The 19069-nt window shown below is 39.8% G+C and overlaps 1 long non-coding RNA gene across 2 annotated transcripts in view; it reads right to left on the bottom strand.

Annotated features, from left to right (window-relative positions):
- LOC141103347 (uncharacterized) overlaps positions 1-19069 on the bottom strand; it is a 171362-nt gene that overhangs the window by 102322 nt on the left and 49971 nt on the right. The window contains exon 3 of one of the 2 annotated variants that reach the window (XR_012235305.1): positions 15419-15600. The exons of the other annotated variant lie outside the window; for it this stretch is intronic. This is a non-coding gene — a long non-coding RNA (uncharacterized lncRNA). The remainder of the gene's footprint in view (positions 1-15418; positions 15601-19069) is intronic. 2 annotated transcript variants of the gene reach the window in all.

The following is a 19069-nucleotide window of genomic DNA, read 5'->3' on the forward strand; positions in this document are numbered from 1 at the left end:
GGACTTAGCCCGCCGGAAAATCCCGGCGTGTGTGGGCAAGTCCGTTCGTTTTAAAGTCCGGCGCACCTGGCGGACAAAGTCCGTCGGAAAGTGTGCCGGACCAAGTAGGATAGAAAGTCCGCTCGTGTGTACGCGGCATAAGTCCTTTTACCTGCCCGTGCCATTCTGCCGACGTACATCGTCGTGCGGCGGTCGGCAACTGGTTAAACTTCCTTCTGCAAAAAAGTTTTGTGGGGTCACCAGTATGGTATTTGTAAATTGAAATCATATCCCCTCTCAAGCGCCTCCTCTCCAAAGTGAATAAGTTCAGTGCTTGCAACCTTTCCTCATAACTAATATCCTCCAGACCCTTTATGAGCTTTGTTGCACTTCTTTGTACTCACTCCATTTCCAGTACATCCTTCCTGAGGACTGGTGCCCAGAACTGGACAGCATACTCCAGGTGAGGCCGGACCAAAGTCTTGTAGAGTGGGAGAATTATCGGTTCATCCCTGGAGTTAATCCCCTTTTTAATGCATGCCAATATTCTGTTTGCTTTGTTAGCAGCAGCTTGGCATTGCATGCCATTGCTGAGCCTATCATCTACTAGGACCCCCAGGTCCTTTTCCATCCTAGATTCCCCCAGAGGTTCACCCCCTAGTGAGTAGATTGCATTCATATTTTTGCCACCCAAATGCATTATTTTATATTTTTCCACATTAAACCTCATTTGCCATGTAGTTGCCCACCCCATTAATTTGTTCAGATCTTCTTGCAAGGTTTCCACATCCTGCAGAGAAGTTATTGCCCTGCTTAGCTTAGTGTCGTCTGCAAATACAGATATTGAGCTGTTTACCCCATCCTCCAGTTAGTTTATGAACAAATTAAACAGGATTGGTCCCAGCACAGAACCCTGGGGGACCCCACTTGCCACCCCTGACCATTCCGAGTATTCCCCATTTATCTCTACCCTCTGAACTCACCCTTGTAACCAGTTTTCAATCCATGTACTCACCCTATGGTCCATGCCAATGGACCTTACTTTGTACAGTAAATGTTTATGGGGAACTGTGTCAAGAACGAGTCTTCATTAATCCACGCTGATTACTGCTAATGATACCGTATTTATTACTAAGATCTTGTATATAGTCCCTTATCATCCCCTCCAAGAGCTTGCATATTATTGATGTTAGGCTAACTGGTCTGTAATTCCCAGGGATGTATTTTGGCCCTTTTATAAATATTGGTGCTACATTGGCATTGGCTTTTCTCCAATCAGCTGGTACTATTCCAGTCAGTGGACTGTCAGTAAAAATTAGGAACAATGGTCTGGAAATTACTTGACTGAGTTCCCTAAGTACCCTCGGGTGCAAGCCATCTGGTTCCAGTGATTTATTAATGTTAAGTTTCCCAAGTCTATTTCTAATTCTGTCCTCTGTTAGCCATGAGGAATTAAAATTCTGTTTTAGAGGGAGAATACATTTTAACTACCTCCTGCCCGCCATATAGACAAATGACAGCGAACAGGGTGCTCTCTTGATCTGATCATAGGATGTCGCCCCAGTCTCACCGCACTTGTGCGCCTGCGGGGGCACTTGCACGGTGATCGCGGCCACGCTCTGTCCCCAGGACACGGCACAACTCTGATCTCAGTAAAGAGCTAATGATGCGGCTCTTTAACCCTGTGATCAGCTGTGTCCAATCACAGCTGATCACATGTAAATAAGGAAATGCTGGTTATTGGCTCTCCTTGGCTCACACTGACAGAGTGTGAGGAGAGGAGAGCCAATCAGCTGCATCTCCTTACAGGGAAGACCTGTACAGATAATCAAGGCACTGATAATCAGTGCCCTGATGATCAGTGCAGCCCCAAAAGTGCCCAGCAGTGATGCCAATCTGTGCCCATCAGTAATGCAAATCTGTGCCCATCATTGATGTCAATCTGTGCCCATCAGTGAAGTCAGTCAGTGCTGCCTTTCAGTGCCCATCAGTGCCTGCCCATCAGTGCCTGCCCATCAGTGCCTCCTATGATTGCCCATAGGTGCCGCCTATCAGTGCCCACAAGTGCCACCTATCAGTGCTCATCAGTGCTGCATATCAGTGCAGCCTATCAGTGCCCATAAGTGCTGCATATTAGTGCCTCCTCATTAGTGCCACCTGATCAGAGCCCTTCAGTGCCATCTCATCAGTGCAGTCTATCAGTGCCCATCAGTGTAGTCTCATCAGCACACATCAGTGGAGGAGAAAAATTACTTATTTACAAAATATTTTGCCAGAAACTAAGAAAAAAAAATGTCAGTCTTTTTTAGCAAAAAAAACCCATCGGTGATTAAATACCCCCAAAAGAAAAAAAGTTTAATTTGGGTACAGCGTTGCATGACCGCGCAATTGTCATTGACATCGCTAAAAATTGGCCTGGGCAGGAAGGAGGTAAAAGTGCACAGTACTGAAGTGGTTAATAATGGTGTAAGAAAAACACTAAAAATGAAAATTTCCTATAACAACCTCAATACCAGACTGTTTCACCCCCTTCCTGTCCAGGACACTTTTCAGTTTTCAGCGCTGTCACAATTTGAATGACATGCAAAAACTGCACCCAAATGAGTTTTTATTATATTTTTTAACTTTTTATTTAGTTTCTATTATAAAACTTTCTTTCTTAAAGCGTTGTTCCAGCTGCAATTTTTTAAATTTTTAAGTCAGCAGCTACAAACACTGTAGCTGCTGACTTTTAATAAGGACACTTACCTGTCCAGGGAGCCCACAATGGCGCCCCCCCAAGGCCAATCCATCCATCGGCTCGGGTGCAGGCGCCGCCATTGTAACTAAGGGAAACCGGCAGTGGAGCCTGCAGGCTTCACCACCAGTTTCCTACTGCGCATGCGCGAGTCGCGTGGCGCTCTCTGAATGGCCCGTCGTCTTTTGGGACACACAGAGGTCCCAGAAGACAGCAGGGCGAAAAACGAGTGGTGGAGGGGTGGTCGTTCCTTTAAGAACAAGTTGTAAAATAGGGTGGAACTCCGCTTTAATACATTTGGGCCAGAATATACTCTGTTACATTTCATCAGTTAAAAGAAAACCAAATAGGTGTATATTAATTAGTCTAGTTATAGAGTATGCATACTATGATATATATATGGTATATATATATTTGAAAATGGATCATTTCTGTTGTACTGACTGAAACTACTACTGAAATCTAATTTCTTGAGGCCCTAAAATGCCAGGACAGTACAAATACCCCCAAAATTTTCCCTTTTTAGAAAGTAGACAATCCAATGTATTTACAGCAGTAAGAGGCATTGTGAGTTTTTTAAAGCTGCAATGTTTTGTCACAATTTTTTGGAAAAATTACGAAAATAACATGATTTTTTTTTTTTTTTTTACAAAGTTGTAATTTTAAAAGTTATTTCTCACACACAGCATAGGCATACTTACAATTACAACCCAAAACACATTCTGCTACTCCTCCCGAGTATTGGGATACCACATGTGAGTTTTTTGGAAAATGCAAAAAAAAACCTAATTTTTTTACACAAAGTTGTCAATTAATAAGATATTTCTAACACAAATCATATACATGCTTAGCATTGCACCCCCAAAACACATTCTGCTACTCCTACCGAGTATAGTGATACCACACGTGTGAGACTTTTTCACAATCTAACCACACAGACAGCCTCAACAGGTTACTTCTAGGCTACTCAACAGGCCTTCTAGGGGTATAAATTACACATCTAATTTCCTGACTGCTTTTGGAGACCTTGGAGCACCAGGGCCGTAGAAACACCCATTAAATGACCACATTCTGGAGGGTAAACACCCCAAGGTATTTTTTTAAGAGGCATGGTGAGTCTTTTGAAGACTTCTTTTTTTGGCACAAGTTTTTAGAAAATACAGAAAGAAAATTCTAATTATTTTTTTACACAAAGTTATCACTTTAATACAATATTTCTCACACAGCATAGACTTAATTATCATTACAACCCAAAACACATTCTGCTACTCCTCTTTAGTATAGCGATACCACATTTGTGAGATATTTTTAAGGTCTGGATTGAGTATGTACTGGAAATTTTATTTTATGTATCACACAAATCAACCAGTTGTATCAAAAACAGTGTACTGTAATGGCTACCTCTGTACAAGTGGTCAGGGAATATAGGTTAGGGTAGCATCACCTATAGTAATACCTATAAGCCAAGCAAGCCAATCTTTTTTTTGTTTGTTTTACATACTGTCACCAGAGTAGTAAAATGTCGCTATGGTTAAATCCATATTTCCCTATCCTTGTGAGCAAGCCAGGAGTGGTAAAATACATCAAGGAAGGTTGTTTTTTGGGTGGGGATATGTTATATGCAGTCACTTCGCTGGCAATCAAAAAATACAAAGAGGAGCTAAGTTTGGAGTACATCTGATATTTTTTGATATCTGCTGGAGAGTAGATTCTAGCTTTATAGCCAGCAGCCGGATTGTCTATATATGATAAGAAGAGCGAGTTTTAAATGTTGCTATGGGTTTGGGTGTGTTCATACTCACCATACACATTATGATATGACCAAACAATTTCTCTACAATCAACCTTAGAATTACCAAAACTGTGTATTATGATGACTTGCCTAGACTATACAATCATTTTTTTTATTTTTTTTTTAATAAATTTCCAATCAGCACTGTCACAACCAAATCATGACAGACAACCTTCTGCGACACCTCAGCATCAGTTTCATCTGAATTAGATAAATATCATTATAACTGTCAAGTACATATTCAGTCCTTACATTAAAAAAGTACCATGCATGTGGTATCTCCATTCCCAGAGGGAGTAAAAGAATGTGTTTTGGGGGTGTAATTCCCAATATATTTTCATTTTCTTTCTTCATTTTTCAAAAAACTTTGAGCCAAAAAGTGTATTGTAAAAAGACTCACCATGCTTCTCAGAAAATACTTTGGCATGTCTGCTTTTCAATATGTTGTTATTTTGCTGGTGTTTCCATTTCCCTAGCACTTCAGGGCCTCCAGCAATGTGGGAGGTAGTTAGAAAACCAGATGTGGAATTTAAGCCCCGTCAAAACCCGAAGGTGCTCCTTGAATTTTGGGCATCTCTATGCAGATAGCCAGTGAAAAGGTCTCACATATATTTAATTTACTTTGTTCATTTCCCAAAAAATTATATAGTAAAAGATAAAAAACCCAGTGGTTATTAAATATCATCAAAAGTAAACTATCTAACTAAAAAAATGATATAACATTTTTGAGTAATTTATTAAACACATTGTCTTAATGGATTGAGTAATTATCAGTTACAAATCACTGAAAATTTAATTGAAATAGAACATGCTGGTATTGATCTGCTTACATACAGTGCCTTACAAAAGTATTCACCCCCTTAGCATTTTTCGTGTTTTGTTGCCTCATAACCTGGAATTAACATGGATTGTTTTGAGGATTTGCATCATTTAATTTACAGAACATGCCCACAACCAGGAAGATGTTTTTTTTTTTGTTTTTTTTGTGTTGCAAACAACAAATAGGACTAAATAACAGAACAAGTCAATGTGCATAACTATTCACCCCCCTAAAGTCAATACTTTGTAGAGCCACCTTTTGTGGCTATCATAGCTCCAGGTTGCTTTGGATAAGTCTCTATGAGCTTGCCACATCTTATCACTGGGATTTTTGCCCATTCCTCCTTGCAAAACTGCTCCAGCTCCTTCAAGTTGGATGGTTTGCGCTTGTGAACAGCAATTTTTAAGTCTGACCACAGATTTTCTATTGGATTGAGGTCTGGGCTTTGACTAGGCCATTCCATTGCATTTACATGTTTCCCCTTAAACAACTCAAGTGTTGCTTTAGCGGTGTGTTTGAGGTAATTGTCCTCCTGGAAGGTGAACCTCCGTCCTAGCCTCAAATCACACACAGAGTGGTACAGGCTTTGCTAAAGAATATCCCTGTATTTAGCACCATCCATCTTTCCCTTAACTCTGACCAGTTTCCCAGTCCCGACTGCTGAAAAACATCCCCACAGCATGATCCTGCCACCACCATGTTTCACTGTGGGGATGGTATTCTTTGGGAGATGTGATGTTTTGGATTTGAGCCAGACATAGCGTTTTCTTTGATGGACAAAAAGTTCAATTTTAGTCTCATCAGATGAGAGCACCTTCCTCCATACATTTTGGGAGTCTCCCACATGCCTTTTCGCAAACTTAAAATGTGCCATTTTGTTTTTTGCTGAAAGTGATGGTTTTCTTCTGGCCATTCTGCCATAAAGCCCAACTCTATGGAGCGTACGGCTTATTGTCGTCCTATGTACAGATACTCCAGTCTCTGCTGTGAAACTCTTCAGCTCCTCCAGGCTTACCTTAGGTCTCTGTGCTGCCTCTCTGATTAATGCCCTCCTTGTCCGGTCCGTGAGATTTGGTGTGCAGCCGTCTCTTGGCAGGTTTGCTGTTGTGCCATGTTCTTTCCATTTGGTTATGACAGATTTGATGGTGCTCCTAGGGATCATTAAAGATTTGGATTTTTTTATAACCTAACCCTGACTTTTACTTCTCAACAACATATAGGGGGTTATTTACGAAAGGCAAATCCACTTTGCACTACAAGTGCAAAGTGCACTTGAAATTACACTGAAAGTGCACTTGGAAGTGCAGTCGCTGTAGATCCGAGGGGGTCATGCAAGGAAAATAAAAAAACAGCATTTTAGCTTGCACATGATTGGATGATAAAATCAGCAGAGCTTCCCCTCATTGCAGATCTACGCCTCAGATTTACAGCGACTGCACTTCCAAGTGCACTTTCAGTGCAATTTCAAGTGCACTTTGCACAAGTAGTTTGCACTTGTAATGCAAATGGATTTTCCTTTCATAAATAACCCCCATAGTCCCTTACTTGTTTGGAGAGTTCCTTGGTCTTCATGGCAGTGTTTGGTTAGTGGGGTCTCTTGCTTAGGTGTTGCAGCCTCTGGGGCCTTTCAAAAAGGTGTGTATATGTAATGACAGATCATGTGACACTTAGATTGCACACAGGTGGACATCATTTCACTAATTATGTGACTTCTGAAGGTAATTGGTCGCACCAGAGCTTTTTATGGGCTTCATAACAAAGGGGGTGAATACATAAGCACATGCCAATTATCAGTTTTTTATTTCTGTAAAAGAGTTTTATGTATATATTTTCCTAATTTGACCTTACTAACTTAGACTATTGTGTTCTGATCCATCACATATAATTCAGATTAAAAAAACACAAATATTGAACTAAAGGCTGTAATGTAACAAAATAGGTAAAAAGCCAAGGGGGAGAATACTTTTGCAAGGCACTGTATCTATAGAGTTGATGAGTTTGAAAAAACACAGGTTCATCATGTTCAACATGTGTGTATTTTTGTGTGTGTGTGCATGTTTAATATGAGGGCAACAAAAGACCCCTACAAGCATAGGCCAATTTTCTGTAAGAGGGCATAATTAAAAACCTTTGTGGCCCCCATATTGGTGTTCAAATAACTCCCTGAAAAACATCCTATTGTATTTAAAACTTCATCTAGCCCTGTATGTTATGCTGATTGAGAAAAATATCCAAACATTTTTTTTAAATATAATTTCTTCAGTTCAGCATATTAAAAATGACAAAGAAAAGAAGGCAAAGCCAAAACTTCCTTGAAATATAGCCTCAGGATATTTGGCTATGGAATTTTAGTCTACTTTTTCAGATTTTTTATTACCTTGATTATCCAGTTAGTGGATATGCTACATGTACAGTTGTGCAACACACCTTTCCTAATAAATTTGAATTGCTTATCACTTGACTAAAAGTGTCATCACTGTATGCGCTTTGAGCTAAACTGAAGGCTTGCTGTGACTTGATAGCATGTACTGATACAAAAATGAGATACCTATCAGCACTGCTGTAATGCTTATGCCTGTTACTGTGGCTTAAAGGTGAATATAGCACAATTTGGGGATATAAACATAAAAGTGTTCTAAATAGCTTTATACATTTGGTACAGCATAGAAAGACCACAAAGAGGCCTGAGATGGAGAGGAGAAAATTAAAAGGAGGTAATGTATAAGTATCCATGGCAGAAGCAAAAAGTGCCTTTAGCAACAGAGTTAAGACAACAAACCAAGATGAGGTCAGCCAGGTGCAAGCTCAGGCAGGATAATGGAGTGGTATAAGCACAAAGAAAAACAATAAGAGTCCAAGACCTCAAAACTGCATAGTATTTAACCAATAAGCCCCATACACACTATTAGATTTTCTGCAGATTTTTGTCTTCAGGTTTACCAAAACCATATAATACGAGGTCAAACTTTCAATTTGTACGTAATCAAGCAGGCCCTTGCACTACATGGTTTTGATAAATCTGAAGACAGTGTGTATGGGGCTTTAGATTGTCTAATTGAGGCTGCCCTGTTTTTTTTTTTTCTGTGCCTATTACTAACTCTTGTGCTTCAGCTGTCATCATGACACTATGGTGGGGAGACAGTCTTTTAGTGCCCAATCTGCTTGTGTTGTGTAGTAAAAAAAAGAAGAACTTTTAATAAATTAACTCGGATGGGACGTGACACACTAGACCAGTCTTTCTCAGCCTTTTCAACACAGAGGAACCCTTGAAATACCTTTCTAGAGTCAGGGAAGCCCTGCTAAAAATTACTATAAAGCTAACTCATGATACATTTAGTGTGATTGTCACTGGGAAGAATGTCCCTTACACTTGTGGTCATTGGGAAGATATACCCCCTTACAGATAGCTAAAAAGATTATTGGTGTCAGTGGGAGCTTATCTGAGAGGCAGAGATTGCTCATTGCTCAAGGAAATTCTAGCAACCTCTGGAGGAACCTAGAACCTGGAACCCTGTTTGAGAAACCACACACTAGACTCTTTGAGAGTTAGAAAATTACATTAAGTTGAAAGTGTACTATACAGGTCTTACAGTGAAACTACACTACATCTGAACACCACAAACCATAATTGCTCTTTGATTTATTTTTCCTTGTCAAAAGAAGTTTATTGAGTATACAATGTTATAAAGATACATAAATATACATAAAGTAAGTTTACAAGGATCTATAAAGTAAGCTCATTGTTTTACAGTAGGGTTTATATAGGTAAATATCATGAAATTTCAAATATTTAACATTGGGTTCACGTAAACCTAAATTAAAGATATATATCATTTCCTTAGTTACTTTTGTAGGTATTTAAATGATTTATACCTACTATACATATTGTTTACAAGTAGAGTGTATATAGGTCAAATAAGTTCTGATAATGAGCTTTAATCGTAAGGTGGAGAAAAGGAAAGAGAAAGAAGAAAAAGGGTTGAAAGCTAGAGGTATGGTCCACAAGGTTGTCCCGCTCGTCAGTTTATTATTCTTTTTAGTTCTCTTTGAAGCCTTAGAATGGGTGTCTCTGTAAGTCATTTAATCTGTTACCATGGCAACAGGACAGAGTCATTGAAATTTGACAGGAACTGTTGTTTTATCCAAGGATGCCAAAGTTTTTCAAATTTTGGAATTTGATTTTGATCGATGGCTACCATCTTAGCATGGGACATTGTATTATTCATTCTGTGAATTGTTTCTGCTAGTACCAATGTAGGAGATTTCCATGCCTTGGCCACTGTTTGTTTTGCAGCCGTTATTAGTTGGATCATAAGTTTGAATTGAGAGAGTGTTAACCATTCCGGTTTTAGATTAAGTAAAGTTAAATATGGATCTGGTTGTATTATTTTTTTAAATATTTTAGATGCAATCACGAAGACTTCCTTCCAGAAGGTTTGGATTACTGGGCATGTCCACCATATGTGTAAATATGTGCCTATTTCTGGGCATCCTCGAAAACAAAGAGTTGAGGTATTAGGTGAATATTTTGCCACTCTAGCGGGTACAAGGTACCAGCGAGTTAGGACTTTATAATTTGTCTCTAGTGCCAAGATGTTGGGTGAAGATGACTTAGATGTGAGCCATATATTTGACCAGTCCGTGTCTTCTAAAGTTCGTCCCAGGTCCTCCTCCCACCTCTGAACGTAAGAGGGTCTATTAAGATTTGCTACTCCATATAATTGATTATAAAGTGATGAAATTGTACCTTTAGCAAATGGATCTTTTGTACAGATTGATTCAAAAATGGATAATTAGGATAATGGTGTATCCCCCTTTAGGAATGGTGTATAGAAATTTTTGATTTGGAGATATCTAAATATCTCAGAGTTTGGTAGATCATATTTTTCTTTAAGCGATGGGAATGAAAGGAATGATTTAGATGCTATGAAGTCATTTAGTGTCTGAATGCCTGATGTTGTCCAAGCTTTAAAAGAATTTGGGTAGATCCATGCCGGATAAAAGGCCGGATTTTTGATAAAAGAAAGGAGAGGATTGTGTGGAGATTGTAACTGATATTTGGTTTTTAGTTTATCCCAGAGAGATAAGAAGTGTTTAGTTATGGGATTATGAATTTTAAAGCGGTCTTTAGGATCAAGCCATAATAAATTTGATATTAATAGAGGGTCATTTTCTGAAGCCTCTATAAATACCCATAATGGGATTTCCTGTTTTGCATGGTATTTGGACAGACTGGCCAAATGTGCTGCTCTGTAGTAGTTAGTAAAATTAGGGTATCCCAGGCCTCCTTTATTTTTGGGAAGATGTAGTGTGTGTATAGGTATACGTGGTTTAGAAGAGCCCCATATAAACGAAGTTGCTCTTTTTTGTACTATTCTCAAAAAATAGGAAGGAATTGGAATAGGGAGGACTCTGAATAGATAAAGCAATTTGGGTAGAATAGTCATTTTGATTGCATTAATCTTCCCTATCCAGGATAAAGGAAGTTGCGACCATTGTTTTATTAGATTTGTGATCTGTCTTAATACAGGAGGATAATTGGTTGAGAATAAGTCAGAATGAGATGCTGTTAAATGAATTCCAAGATATGGGATTGATTTTTCTGCCCATGTGAATGGGAGTGCAGCCCTAGCCGGGATCAATTCCATGTTTGTGAGTGAAATATTAAGCACTAGGCATTTCTTAGGATTAATCATAAGGCCGGATAGGGCTGCAAATCCATCAAGAGCTGGTATTAAGTTAGGACCAGAGACCTGTGGTGATGATAGAAAAAGTAATATATCGTCTGCAAATATACATAATTTGTGTGTAATACCTCCTACTTCAATGCCAGTTATAGTTTGGTTTGTTCTGATGTATTGGGCCATGGGTTCGAGTATAAGGGCAAATAATAAGGGAGATAATGGGCAACCCTGTCGGGTACCTCTTTCGATATTAAAGGCTTCAGATTTATATCCAGCATATTTTATATAGGCTTTGGGTTTATTATATAATGCTTTGATCCATGTTAAAAAGTGGGGTCCAAAACCCCATTTTTGTAATGAATATTGCATATATTGCCAGGATACTGTGTCAAATGCCCTCTTAATATCGAGAGATAGAAAACATAAAGGGATTTTCCGTTTTTTAGCAATATGTGCCAATAACACTGCCCTGCGTATATTATCGCCTGCCTGTCTATTTGGCATGAAGCCTACTTGATCTCTATGTATTAATTTTCCTATAATGCTATTGAGGCGTTTTGCTATTATTTTTGCTAATAATTTAATATCGAGGTTTAACAGAGAGATAGGCCGATAATTCACACAGGAAGTATCATCAGAAAGGGGTTTTGGGATCATACAAACAATTGCCATTAGTGTTTCTTGCCGAAAAGAATGTCCATCTAGAAGTTTGTTAAAAGTTTCAGTGAGAATGGGAGAGAGTATTTCTGAGAATGTTTTATAGTATAGAGCCGAGTAGCCGTCTGGGCCTGGTCTTTTGTTAAGTTTTAGGTCTTTTATGGCGTTAGCAACTTCATCTATAGTTATAGGCTCATCCAAACTGCTTTTTTGATTCTGAGATAACTCAGGTAAGGTTATTTTTGAGAAGAAGGATTCAGCTTCTGTAGGATTAAATTCATTGTTTGTCTTGTATAAAGTTGCGAGATGTGAGTGAAATTTATGGACTATTTTAACTGGATTACAAGTGTAAACATTTTTTGATAATTTCAAACGTATTGGTTTGAAAGATTTGTTAGTTGAATTTAATGCCCGAGCCAAATATGTACCTGGTTTGTTTGTATTCATGTAGAAATTGTGTTTGGAGCGTTTGAGGGATTTATCAACTGACTCAGTGAGAAATAGATCGTATTCCAATCTAGATTTTTCCAGATGAGATTTTGTACTCTGAGATGGATTATCTTGAAATGATATGTAGGCTGCATTAAAATTGAGTTCTAGTTTTTTTGCTAGATTTTTGCGTTCCCGTTTAAATAGTGCCATTTGTCTTTGTATTGTACCACGCAAGACAGGCTTATGAGCTTCCCACAGTGTTATTGGGGAGATGTCTGTTGTATTATTAATTGATATGTATTCCTTTAAAGCTTGTTCAATGGCCATCTGATGTAGTGGGTGTTTGAGCATTATGTCCGGTAAGTACCACGTTGGGTCATGCGCTTTTGGTATGGCTGAGGCTATAGTAGTGTATACTGCATTATGGTCAGACCACGGAATCGGAATTATATATGATGCAATAATTTCTGGTATCATTCCTATTGTTAGAAAAATATGATCTATTCTGGTGAAGGTTTGATGAGGGTGCGAGAAATAAGTGAATTTCTTTTTCATTGGGTTACTTTCTCTCCATGAATCTACTAGATTGTATTTGGAAAGAAGTTGAGAAAAAGGTAATCTAGAGGTTATTTTGGATGGTGTAAAAGGTGATTTATCTAGAAATGGGAGAAGGACCTGGTTCGAATCCCCACACATTATCACTGTTCCTATTTTGTGTGTATTAATCACTTGTAATATATGTGAGAGGAATGGTGTAGGTTGTTTGTTAGGAGCGTAGTAGGAAATCACCGTGATTGCTGTATCCATTATATAACCCATGAGTATCAGGTATCTACCTTCTGGGTCTTTAATTTCTGATGATAAGGTGAATGGTGTGGATCGGTGAAATGCAATTAGAGTTCCCCTATGCTTGGTACAGGCAGAAGCCGTGTAAATTTGTTGATAAAAAGGAGAAATATATTTTGGAGTAGAATCTTTGGTGAAGTGTGTTTCTTGGAGGCATACTATGTGAGCCTTCTTGTTATGGAAAGTACGGAAGGCTTTGGTCCTTTTTTGAGGGACATTTATTCCCTGAACATTCAGGGAAAGTATATTCAGTGGTGCCATGGCAATAGATCAAATAGTTTTGACTTACTTTTTGTTATGCAGAGCTGACTGCGCAGATCAACCTGTGTGGACTGAAGAGATGAATAGATAGAAAAGAAACCAGTGAATTCTGGAGTAAAGAGTAAACAAAAAACATATGAGATTAGATGATACATTGTATAAATTATTTTTTGCAAGTAATCACAATTTACCCGTGAAAGAGAATAAATATCTCTCTCAGGGGAATAAGTGCCTTCGTCACACTCCCACATAATATGGTTGGGAGAATGAGGAGGGCTAATGGGGGTACACGGATCTTCCGCTTACAGGAGAGAAGTGCTATGTCAAAAGACATCAAAATGATGTTTCATTAATTGGAGTGCAGAATATAGTTTTTGTTGAAATTATTTATTCCAGGGTGGTTGTATATGGTTAGTCTTGCCCTAGGCTAAATAATTCAGTTAGAAAGGTACTGTTAATAACTTTGGTATTGATGAAGATAGTTTGAATTATTTTGGGATTTTAACCCTTTTAGAGTAAACAATTACATATTTTATTCATATGTAACTGTTTAGATATGTTAACTCATAAAATTGAGGTTGTATTGCTTCAGATTAGAATAAACAAAAACATAATTCTAGGAACTAGTTAGGTAATAATATATTTGTTTTAAGAAAAGAAAGAAAAAGCTTCCATTACTTCTGGATTATTGAACATATATGTCCTAAAAAGTAATAAATCTATTGTTATTACCTGATAATATATAACTGAACAAGAATTTCCTTATTTCACTTATATATTCTAAGGCTATATGAATCAGAAGTAATAAGAAATATAACTGGAATGTAACATGATCCCATACAGTGTGTGACTATCAGAATGCAGTTACATTCAGTTATAAATATAGTTTTTTTATAGAGAACCATCTCTTAGTATAATAAATGAAGAGATATCAGGAATTAGGATGTCAGTCCATTGAATCTTCTTGGTCCATGGATGATGTGGCATAACGGCCTCTTTTGTGAGAATGATGATTCCCATTTTGTTCTGAAATTTTCTGGGTGCTGCCTGAAGGTGAAGATGACGCCATTCTTCTGCATGTGGGAGTGTTGCTGCTTGTGGGTTCTGTCAGATTTAATTTTAAAAGGGTTTGTTGTAGTTCATCTGCTGATCTGCTTCTGTAAATTGTACCTTGGTAGTTAAATCTGACTGAAAAGGGGAAGCCCCATTGATACATAATGTTGTGGCGTTGCAGTTCCATTAGTTGGGGTTTCATGGATCGTCTTTTAGTAATAGTAAGTTGGGATAGGTCAGCAAAAATTTGATAATTGTGTCCTTGAAAATTAAGTTCTTTTTTTTCTCTTGCAGCAATTAGTATTTGTTCTTTCGTTCTGTAATAATGAAATTTTGTGATTATATCACGTGGGGGTCCATCTTTCTTTTTGGCTGTGAGGGCTCTGTGTACTCTGTCCAGTTCTAAACGTTCAATAGGGATATCTGGCTTTAGTTCTTGTAATAGAGCAGTAATAGTAGATTGCAGGTCTGTCACAGTTTCAGGTATTCCCCTTATGCGCAAGTTTGAACGTCTGGCTCTATTTTCGTAATCTTCGAGCTTAGTTTGAAGTATTAAATTCTCTTTTTTTAATTGTTCCAATTCTGTTATATTTTCTTGGGTTGTAATTTCAATTTCATCCATTTTTATTTCTAAGGCTGCGGTGCGGTTTCCCAGCTCTCTTATTTCTTTGGTTAGGCTTTTTGTTATTTGGTCTGAGGTTTGTTTTAAAGCCTTATGAAGCATCTTTTCAAATTGTAATAATATTACTGGGGATGCTGAGGAGGCTTGTGGAGAAGTTTGTGAGAGGATTTGTTCTGTATCTGACTCAAATGGAAAGTCTTGCTGTGACATTTTCTGTCTGTGAGAGCGCCCTGATGCTGTATCTTGTGAGGTGACTGGAGCTGCTTCAGCTGCAGTGAGTGCCTGTGAGCTCTTTGTGAGGTGATTTTTATTTCTGCCACGGTTTCCTCCCAGTACCATATTTCCTGCCCAAACTTTCACAGTTTGTTCCCTGGGGCAAAAATGTTCAAATGGATACCTTTTGAGCCTGCAGGCTCCGCTTTGTCCTTCTCTTCTCTCCTCAGCGGTGTGGAGCTCTAACAATGCATGTCTGCTCTGCTAGGCTCCGCCTCCTGCCCCTCCTTTGATTTATTTTTAATATTCTAAGCAAACTCACCCATCCATGTCTCCATGCATTTCAGGCCTGGCCATCTTGAGTAAGGGCATTCATATAGCATATAGCATTCACTTCCTGGAATCCATCTGCCTTGATCTCAGGCATGCATGCAGGAGGCGTGCTTAGCTGAGGAAACCCCTCCTCCCCTTCTGAAGGCTCCTGACATGCATTACATCATTAACCTAGGCGTGAAAACCAAGAAGTAACTGAAGAAAGCTTAAAAAAAAAAAAACTTTTAAAACAATTAAGTATAATATACATTCCCATCTTTTTACTAATGCTAACAGCATAAGGATTAAAAATAGTCAATGTTGACTGAGAGAGTGAAGTTGGGCTTTAGCTCCTTTTTCAATGATACTCCAAACACACTTACTCGGTGCATGTTGTTGCACCACAATTCGCCATGGTGCTGCAATGGTTACTCTTCTGATTAACAGGCAGGTACAGTAAGTGCATCTTGTGCGTGCTTGCTGTCATAATACAAAACAGATTACAACGCACACATACAAAAATGACATTTATCCTGCAAGGCTAGTTAAAAACACCTGAACATATTCAAAAATACGGGGGTTTGGTCACACTATATGGTCATATAGTGCTAAGCCCATTTACTGCAACAAAGTACCCCGAATTAGTGGGTCCTATCCTAGTAATAGAATGAAAGAACCTGTGTCTCAACCATGGGAGATAAACCCTGAGAGAAGGCAGAGAAGCACCTGAGGTATTGCTCCAACGTCTGGTTGGTTCTCTCAGTTTGCCAGTTCGTCTGGGGATAAGCAGATGAGAATGCCAATTCAATTTCGAGGGAACCACAGAGGGCCTTCCAGAACCTTGAAGTAAATTGGACACCCCGATCAGACACAATGCTTGCTGGAACCCCATTCAGCCTAACAACTTCTTTGACAAAAATCTTTGCTGTATCCATAGCCGACGGTGTACACTTCATGGGGAGAAAATGTGGCATTTTGGACAGCCTGTCCACCACAACAAAGATGGTAGAAAATCCCTCAGAGGGAGGTAGTTCCACGATGAAGTCCATCCATATCATTTTTCATGGCCTCTCTGGAATGGGTAAAGGTTTTAATACTATTAGATTGTAAGCTCTTCTGAGCAGGGCCCTCTTAATCCTCTTGTATTTTATTGTATTATAACTGTATTGTCTCCCTTTTATATTGTAAAGCGCTGTGTAAACTGTTGGCGCTATATAAATCCTGATAAATAATAATAATAATAATCCCCAAGCCTTTGTCCTGCACAAGTGTTGCATGAATCCACAAAATTTTTACAGTCACAAGGTAATTGAGGCCACCAGAAGGTGCGCTGTACCAGCTCAGTAGTCTTCAGGACACCAAAATGTCCGGTCAGTTTATGGTCATGACATAGTTCCATTACAGCTACTCTTAAAGCCTCAGGAACCACGATCTTGTCTCTTCGCCAAAACAGACCCTCTCTTAAATCAGTTTCAGGATACAGAAGCATTCCCACAGAGGCCTGTCTTATCCGGGAGACAACGTCCCCTTGAAGGAGCAAGAAGTTCCCAGAAGGAAGAATCGTATCAGGAGACACGGTCTTCTCCGAATCGTAGAACATACGGGAAAGAGCATCTGGCTTTATATTCTTGGAACCGTGTCTGTAAGTTATGTGAAACTGGAATCGGGAAAAAAAAGTGCCCATCTGGCCTGACGTGGTCTTAGTCTTTTGGCTGTTCTCAGGTATTCCAGATTCTTGTGGTTGGTGTAGACCAAGATGGGATGTGCAGCACCCACCAACAGGTAACGCCATTCCTCCAGAGCCGCCTTGATGACAAAAAGTTCTCGATCCCCCACATCATAGTTTCTTTCTGACATTGAGAGTTTGCGTGAAAAGAACGCTACTGGATAGAGGAGGGCTTTGGCGCCCTGTCGTTGAGAGAGCATCGCTCCCACTGCGATCTCCGAAGTTCGACCTCCAAGACGAATGGTAGAACAGGGTTGGGATGTTTCAGAATGGTAGCTGATGTGAATAATTCTTTAAGTTTTTCGAAAGCCAGCTGGGCCTTAGAGGTCCAAGAGAATCGGGTTCCCTGCTTGGTCAATTCAGAAATCGGAGCAATTATTGTAGAAAAACCTCTGATAAACTTCCGATATAAATTAGCAAAGCCAATAAAGCGCTGTACGCGTTTTTTATCCGTCGGAGCGGGCCATTCCAGAATAGCAGATACCTTTTGAGGATCCATCTTGATACCCTCCACTGAAATGACTAGGCCCAAGAATTGAATGCACTGACGTTCAAACTCCCATGTTGCCTGAGCCGGGTTAGAACATTGCGGACATGTCTATGGTGATCGGTTAATGAAGAGGAGAAGATCAAGATGTCGTCAAGGTACACTATTACATGCAAGTCCAGGTAGTCACGGAAAATGTCGTTGACAAAATGATGAAAGGTTGCGGGAGCGTTGCATAACCCAAATGGCATAACAAGGTACTCGGAGTGCCCGAATCGAGTAAGGAAGGCTTTTTTCCATTCGTCCCCTTTTCTGATACGGATTAAGATGTACGCTCCACAGAGGTCTAACTTCGTATATATGGTATCGGTTCCTAATCTTTGAAAAAGTTCAGGTACTAGAGGCAAGGGATAGCGATTTTTAATAGTTATTTTGTTCAACTCCCGATAGTCGATGCAAGGACGTAATGAGTGGTCTTTCTTCTCGACAAAGATGCCAGCACCGGCTGGGGAGTTAGAAGGACGAATGAACCCTTTTTCCAAATGTTCATCTATGTATGCCTTTAGTGTGTCTAACTCCTGCTCAGTTAGTGGGAAGATTCTCCCAAAAGGAACCTCGGTACCGGGTAACAGTTCTATTGGGCAGTCATAAGGCCTGTGAGGGGGGCAGAGTTTCTGCTCCTTTTTTACTAAATACGTCCAGGAAGTCCAGATATGGTTCAGGAATGGACTGACGTAGCTCAGCATCTGAATCCAAACAAAGGAGCTGAGAGGTCACTTTCGAAGATCGATGTAGACAATGCTGTTGGCAATACTCCGAGAGGAATTTAACTTCTCCTGTGGCCCAGTTAATACTGGGATTATGGGCTTGCAGCCAGGTCATTCCCAGGATAATAGGGAAGAGAGGGGAAGAGATGGCATCTAGACGCAGAAGTTCCTGATGATGGGTGCCCATGGTGGCCAGCAAAGGGATGGTCTCCTGTGTGACCGGGCCAGAACTAAGGGTGGAACCATCCGCCAGATGAACAGCAAGCCCCTGGGCCTTGGATTGAAGCGGGATACAGTGGTTGGCAGCGAAGGTCAAGTCGACAAAGCAGCTGCATGCACCGGAATCAATAATGACCGACACTGGAATATTCCCTCCTGGAAGCTGCAGAGTGATGGAAAGAGCAAGATGAGAACCAGGTTCAGGCAAAACAGATGCACACATTGAGGAGGCAGGAAGACACTTACGCATCTTGTTGGGGCAGGCCCTCATGTAATGCCCGGATTTGCCGCAGTAAAGGCACAGTTTGTGGGTCCGTCTGCGCATCTTTTCCTCAGGGGAAAGCGTAGGCCGGAGCAAACCGAGTTGCATGGGCTCGGGGGTTTCTGGAGCTGGAACAGAAGAAGCAGGAGGAAACTGGCCAACAGGACTGGGAACCTTTGGTAACATCCAGGTGGGGCGAA

The sequence above is a fragment of the Aquarana catesbeiana genome, linkage group LG01 (assembly GCF_042186555.1).
Source record: "Aquarana catesbeiana isolate 2022-GZ linkage group LG01, ASM4218655v1, whole genome shotgun sequence".
Taxonomy (NCBI): domain Eukaryota; kingdom Metazoa; phylum Chordata; class Amphibia; order Anura; family Ranidae; genus Aquarana; species Aquarana catesbeiana.